At 42.5% G+C, this 7,865-nt stretch overlaps 1 pseudogene; it reads left to right on the forward strand.

The window, feature by feature from the left end:
• The first annotated feature begins 380 nt into the window (after nucleotides 1-380).
• Nucleotides 381-1,979, forward strand: LOC102964662 (annotated as a pseudogene).
• The last annotated feature ends 5,886 nt before the right edge of the window (nucleotides 1,980-7,865 follow it).

Genomic DNA, 7,865 nt, shown 5'->3' on the forward strand with positions numbered 1-7,865 from the left:
CTCACTGCCCCTCCCCCACGAGCATGTGCATTCTCCCTCAAAAATAAATAAAATAAGAAAATTCAACCAAAATTATATTAAGAATTATTGAAAACTTCATACTCCAGAATACAGGCTATTAAGGAACCACCATAACTTTTGTTAGGTGTGATGATGACTGTTGGTGCGTTACAAAAATGTCTCTCTAGATTTACCCTAAAATGTTCCGGAAGAATGTTCTCTCCTATCAGCACAGAGCCTGCTTCGGATCCTCTGTCTCCTTCTCTGTCTGCCCTTACCCGCTTGTGTGTGTGTGCGGGCTCTCTCTCTCAAAAATAAAAAATAAACATAAAATAAAATGAAATACTTCAGAAGAAGAAAAAACAGAGTGAGGGGAATACATGGAACAAGCCTGGGAGATGTTGGTAATTGTTGAAAGTGGATGATGAGTAGGAGGTATTTCACCACACACATATTCTTTTCTATGCCCGTTCATTACCTCCACTGTTGTGTTTACTTGAAAAGTTCAAGATAAAAAAAAAAACAACAACAAAACCAATGGCAACAACGAACAAAAAGACAACTAAAAAATACAAGTAGGGAGAGGGTGACTAGCAAGATGCACCGGGGAGGCCCTCTCGCCTGCCCCAGCCTGGCCCCCAGCACCCGCCAGGTCACTCCTGCCCAGCCCAGCCCAGCCACGAGCAGGCGCTCCTCGTCTTCAAGCACAGGAAGCAGTGGCTGTGCACGTTCTGCCTGCCCTGCCGTGAAGACCCACAACAGCAAACCATCAGGGAGATTTTCCGGTTGCCACGCAAGGAAGATGAAAATGTTTGCAGTTTCCTAGAAGGAGGATCATTACTTAGAGGCTCTAACAAACTGACGTATGGACGTTACACACAGCCTTCTGTTTTGTCTTCCATGTGGATTCTTCGGAGAGTGAAGTTGGCATTTGAAATGTGATTTGGTATTCTTGGAGACATTAGACAAGTATTTTTGAAAGTGTCTGAACCGGATTTAATTCTCCCTGTAGACAAGGTCGATGGTATGCTTGCAGAAACAGGGATGCAGGGAACGGTATTGGAGACCAACGTGAATGAGATTGTTCCCTTCATTGATGCACAAAAACACCCGAAGACAACCCTGACGAGGCGGGCATCGCTGGAGCTCCAACCTGTGCTGTATCAGCTGTAAAGAATGTGAGTCTTCCTGCAATCCCAAGAAATACTGACATTGATAGCAACGTGTAAACGTGGCAAGGCTGCCTTCTTTTCGGTAAATGATTCGCAAGGCTAAAAAAACAAAATTGGGCTCTTCCCGGGTAAAATCCAGAGGGAAACGGCATTTAATGTTACATGCAGTTGCTCACCACAAATAGGGGAGAGTCTTGGATTTAAGTCAAAGTACTGTATAGAAGTTGTATAACATTGACAAGTCCCTGCGTGATGTTTTTGTCTCTCCTAATCTGCATTCCTGCGTCCGCTGAAGGCCTGTCTCTACATACCGGCTGCTACGGTATTCAAAAAGCATCTTACATATTCTTTAATTACGTACAACCCAAATGTTGGTGTTTTGAATGGATTACAAGCGCAGCATTCTTTAATTCCTTCTACTATTTGTCATGGTGGTTATTTAAAGAACCAAGTATATGTTTCATGAAAACAGTATGACCTTTTTCTCTTGGCTTAAATAAGCGCCAAAGTAACTGGGGGGAAAAAAATTCAAGTGGAACAGTTTCAGTTGGGCCGTACCTCTCTGTGATCTACATTCCCTTAGGTATGACAACGAACATTTAAGCATAACTTTTCAATTTCATTTATTTATTTAAGTAGGCTCTGCACCCAATGTAGGGCTTGAACTCACGACCCCAAGATCAAGAGTCGCACACTCACTGAGCCAGGCAGGTGCTCTTAACCATAACTTTTCCATTGTGATTTTATGTTCACATCATATTTGGATATCCCCCGATATATTTTTTTTTACATTTATTCATTTTTCAGAGACAGAGCACAAGCAGGGGAAGGGCAGAGAGAGAGAGAGGGAGACACAGAATCTGAAGCAGGATCCAGGCTCCAAGTTGTCAGCACAGAGCCCGACGTGGGGCTCGAACTCACAAACCGCAAGATCGTGACCTGAGCCGAAGTCGGAAGCTTAATCCACTGAGCCACCCAGGCGCCCCACCCCCAATATTTTTAAAAGAAAAACTTCAAACATACATGCAGATTTCTCACATCCTTTTTTTTGAAAAATTTCGTGTATCTGTGCAGATCGACAGAACAATAGTATGAAAGTCTGTGTGCCCACTATCTAGATTCAACAACTTGAAAGTATTCATGACCCTTTTGCTCCTTCTGTTGCTCCCTCCTCCTCCTGAGTTTTTCAGTGTCCCTGCTCAGAACCCCCCAACAGCTCCCCTTTCTGCTTGGCCCTTGAATGTGGTTGTTCTAAAACGGCTCCAGCTCTGTCCTTTATCTTGACTTAAGAACTAAAACGTTGTGTCCCTTGTTAAAGGCCTGTCAGTCATCAGAAGATGGAGAGAAATTGCTCGGTGTAGGAGAGCCCATGAGAATGTCTGCTTCCTGAACTACTTCCTGCTCCTTCCTTTTGATCTTCCCAGTTGCAGATCTTCTGGCCTTTGCATGTTTACTGTAAACTATACCCTGAAGCTATTCCCAGGAAGGCATGCAGGGGACAGATTTGGTGGAGATTCACGCAGACTAAATACCGTCTTTCTGGGGCGCCTGGGTGGCTCAGTCGGCTGACCATCCGGCTTTGGCTCAGATAGCGAGTTCAAGCCCCTCATTGGGCTTTGCGCTGACAGCGCTGAGCCAGGTTCGGATCCTCTGTTCCCCTCTCTCTGCCCCTCCCCTGCTTGCGCTCTTATCTCTCAAAAATAAATAAACATTTAAAAAATATGTCATCTTTCTCAGTTATAAAATTGTGGGATGTCACTATCCCCCCCTCCCCCATCCCCACAGATAATTTAAAAGTTGACGATCACACACCCCATTAACAGGTTAAATACGCACAGTACACATTGATTTCTGGTCTCAAGGCTTCACAGACCCTGGAAAAGACTGCATCTAACCCTTTTAGTGTCCAAAGGGGAAAGGGAAAATTTGTTCAACTAACTCTAACTGCCTGTATTACTTGAATGAGAGGTGAGTGTTGCCTTCAGAAGTTCCTTGCTGTTGAGGTACAGTCTCAGTTATGCTGAGAAGGAAGCCGGAGCTGAGGTGAAGTGGACCTTGAGACTGGGAGAGAAAAAGCAGTATATGGTGCTGACGGGTCGGATAAGGAACAGGGAAGGAAGCTCCCTGAGTCCTTTAGTGCGTGGTGGGGCTTTTTTATTGCTTAAATCAACACAATGCAGAAAATTAACTAGCATATAAGAGGATCCTTAATAAGCAGTATGTGTTTATTATTGGAAAAGATAAGTTTAAAGAAAAGGAACTAGCTTAAAGCAAGACAGTTTCCTTTTTAATTTTGTTATTTCCCAAATATGGTTGCCCTGTGGCGGCTACTGATTTAATAGAAGTAAAACAGCTGATGTTAATAGAAGTCACAGATGGGTTTTGGTCTTGGTTGGCTTTTTAAAGCAAAATGGTTGCCCTTTTTATTTTCTATTCCATACTACATATTGAACAGTGTCAAATATCTAGCTAAAGGATCCCATGTGGAACTCTTTAATAAGAAAATAGTATTGACGGGGCTTCTTATGAATTAAAATGATTAAGAGGAAAGAATAGTTAAAAAGATATATATCCCGTGATTATATAACATACTTTTATTTTAACGAAAGACTAATTATTAATCTCTTATTATAAAACGGTAGCGGAGTTGTAATAATTTACTCTGATTTCATTATCAAAAGTCTAGCACGGGCGCAGTCCGAAAGAAGCCTAGAGTTTAGCTAATGTATCGTACCAACGTCGGTTCCTTACTTTGGCAGCCATACTACAGTAATGTGCGATGTTAACGCTGGGGAACCTGGATGACAATTATGTGGGAACTCTCTGTATTATCTTTGTTACATTTTGTAAATATAAAAGTATTCTAAAATAAGTTTATGAAGAAAAAACAAAGCCTAACATACGATGTTGAGTATAGCAATGGATGTATGGATAACGATCTGCTCAGTATTACCCCAGTGACGACTATAATCATGAAAATTACACATGAATAAATCTTGTAAATTAAAAATGTGACATTTTTCAAGAAAGTTCCATGTGAAAATATTCAGCTCAGGTTATCAATTCTAAATTAACAATCAATAAAGCACAATCAGACTAAGAACAGTTCTTTAATGTGTTGGGTACTTAGGACACCTAGAAATACTCTTTCTTGAGGCTAAAATAAATTAGATGAGGCCATTTGAACAAAAGAAAGCTGTTATCTGCCAGTTTCTCCTGCATTTCCGGTTCATTTGGAAAGAAAAACAAAGAACTGCGGATATCAGATGTCTATGTGTTCCTTCTTTCTCCGTTTTCTGGTATTTGTATATTCCTGAAGTTACAGCAATGGTAAGATCCCACTGAGGTATAGCGTTCTTTCAATAAATAATTCTGCAGACTTCATTAAGGATATCACATGCCTTCTCATTAAATAAACAGAAAGAAAGACCCTGTGTCCATTAGGCTTCTCGTTGGTCCCACCTCAGTGTTTGACATTCAGTCTTATAGACCAGACAAGTGCAAGCAATAGTCAGTTCATGGGCCACATTTGGCCTGTTGTCTTTTTTGTTTTTTTAATAGCCCATGAATTAAGAATGGTTTTTACAATTTTTTTTTTAAGTTTATTTTGAGAGACAGCATAGGAGGAACAGAGTGAGGAGAGAGAGAATACCAAGCAGGCTCATAGCTATCAGCGCAGAGCCCAACGCAGGGCTCCAGCTCACGAACCGTGAGATCGTGACCTGAGCGACCTGAGCCGAAATCAAGAGTTGGACGCTTAACCAACTGCGCCACCCACGCGCCCCGGTTTTTACATTTTTAAATAATTGAAGTAAAAAATACCAAAAGGAGAATCTTTTGTGGCACATGAAATGAAATTCAAACTTCAGCATCTGTAATTAAAGTCTTACTGGAATACACCATAAAATTGTGGCTGCTTTCCTCCTACAAAGGCAGAGCTGAGTAGTTGTGACAGAGACTGTATGGCTTGCAAAGTCTAAAAATGTTTGCTATCTGAGCCTTTCGAGAAAAAGTTTGTCGATCTGTGGTAGACAACTTCCCCCATACACACACTCCCTGTTTGTTTTCAGAACAGTGTTCTCGTTTCTTGGCTTTCCAACCAAGTGCCGCTGTGGGATTTAAGCAGCCGTGAGCAGGGCTGGTGTCGCGAGGAAAGGACTAAAAGCGTAACTAACCAGGAGAGATCTGGCAGACAGTAACACTCAGGAAGGTAAGATGTCAAGTACCAGAGGAGCTAATATATGGCTGAAGAGGCCAGGCAGGTCCTGGTGATCTAACAGAAAGGAGGTCGCATCTTAAGAAGTCAGCTGAGGAACGGGAGACTTGAGGTACGAGTGGTCTAGGCAGAGTCTAGAGGGTCAAAGTTTGCAGCAGGAGCTGCATGAAAAACAAGGTGATACCCAACCCAAGATCTAATCTTGGGGCGAAGGGGATTGCCCCATTTTAACACTGCTGTCTCGGTTGGATAGCCTTAGGTCCAAAACTACCAGCGCGGTCCGGAAGAAAGTTCAAGTTTAAAAACGCAGACCTGAAGCGCCTGGGTGGCTCAGTCAGTTAAGCATCCGACTTCGGCTCAGGTCATGATCTCACGGTTCATGAGTTAGAGCCCTGCGTCAGGCTCTGTGCTGACAGCCCAGAGTCTGGAGCCTGCTTCAGATTCTGTCTCCCTCTCTCTCTGCCCCTCCTCCACTTGTGCTTTGTCTCTGTCTCTAAAAAATAAATAAATGTTAAAAAAAAAAATTTGTTTTAAATAAAAATGCAGACCTGAGGGGAACTGCACATTCTCACAGATTAACTCCTCTGAAGGTTGCTGAAGAAAAGCTAATGACTCTGCTACTAGACTTTCCTTAATGTCTAGTTCTACACACATCTTGATTACAAGGTGCCATTATTACTTGTATATCTCGGCAGGATAACCTTGGCCCGGAAGCTGGTCCCTCCTTCGTGACTGGGCCCTATATCTAGTTCCACATCACAGTGAAAAGCCATCTTCTTACCAATCTCCCCAGCAAGAAAATCTCCCTTGTACATCACTGGAAGTCTCAAGTGCCTATATCTCAATTCCCCTTTGGACAAAGTCCATAGTGAACAACAGTTGGGAGAAGAAAAGTGACAGAAAGAGGGAAGTCATTTAAGTTGTGCTCATTCAGTCATTCTTAATAGTCCGTGATAAAAATAGATCCCTTAAAACTGGTAAATCCAGGCACCTGGGTGGCTCGGTTGTCTGAGTGTCCAACTCGACATCAGCTCAGGTCATGATCCCAGGGTTGTGGGATCAAGCCCCATGTTGCGCTCTGTGCTGAACATGGCACCTGCTTGAGATTCTCCCACCCGCCCCCTCTGTCTCTCTCTCTCTCTCTCTGTCTCTCTGTCTCTCTGTCTCTTTCTACCCTGCTCACTCTTGCTCTCTAAAAATAATTTTTTTTTTTTTTTAATAAGAAACCACAACTGATAGAGGCACTTGGATCGCTCAGTCAGTTAAACGTCAGACTTCAGCTCAGGTCATGATTTCATGGTTCATGAATTTGAATCCCGCGTCAGGCTCTGTGCTGACAGCTCAGAACCTGGAGCCTGCTTTGGATTCTGTGTCTTCCTCTCTCTCTGCTCCTCCCCCACTCACACTCTGTCTCTTTCACGGATAAATAAACATTTAAAAAAAGTTCAAAAAAACCACAACTAATAAATCAAGTATAGAAGAAGTATATTTTAAGATATAAAAATAAATACTAAAAAGAGCAGAAAGAGGGAGGAAGTGTGAATATACTAGTTTCACAAGTACTCAGAGTAAGCAGTCAGTCTTACCTAAAGAAACAGGATTAAGTGTAATATAGAAACTTATATTTATAAAGTTAAAATACAAATAGGTATTTTCTTATAACTTATTAGGAAAAACACCCAGAGACACTATAGTCACATCCATACAAGAAAATAGTCCATGTGGTGAAAGATTTAAAATGTTAGAAAAACAAAACAAAAACCCAGAAAACATTATACACAATGTGATGCAGATTTAAGACCAAATGTTTACATATGTGGGTTGGATTCGCTGTGACAGGCACTGTTGCCTACCCTACAGCTCTCCCCTTGCTGTTGTTTGGGCGATATACCCAGCCCCTTGGCATGACTCACTATTGGTCAGGCCTCCTGTCAGCCTCCCTGACACCTAAGAGTAGCCAGGCATATGATCCGTTTGCATGGCCAATGAGATTTGAGGGGACATCTGTAGGGCTACTGGAAAATAAATCTTTTCCCCTGTTAAGAGTAGCCCCAGGAAGACAAAGGCTTTTACCCTCTCTTCTGCCTTTGAATGCACCTGAGAGGTTGGGAACCACAGGAGCCAGTTTGAGTTCCTGAGTCAACAAGAATAAGGAGTGTCCCAGCAGAAGGAGCCTGTGAACTGAGGACACTATTGAGCTGTTGAATGAATGCCAACCACCAAAGTTGCAGAGTGACTCCTATCTTTACCTCCATCGTTCATTTCTTCAGGCCTAGCATGGAAAGAGGTCTCAGTTCATCTCGCTTAGCAAAACATTCCTTAGAAGCTTTTGGCCAGTTGTCTTCGTAGACCGCTTAGGTATTTCACTTGGAGCAGAGAATAGTTGATTTTGTACTAAAAAATCTTCCCAGCAGAGAATCTTCCTGGCCCTGGAGTATATATAAATGGCCTTGGGCTTGTGGGATGGGATCCCGGAA

This window comes from Panthera tigris, chromosome B2 (genome assembly GCF_018350195.1).
Source record: "Panthera tigris isolate Pti1 chromosome B2, P.tigris_Pti1_mat1.1, whole genome shotgun sequence".
Taxonomy (NCBI): Eukaryota; Metazoa; Chordata; class Mammalia; order Carnivora; family Felidae; genus Panthera; species Panthera tigris.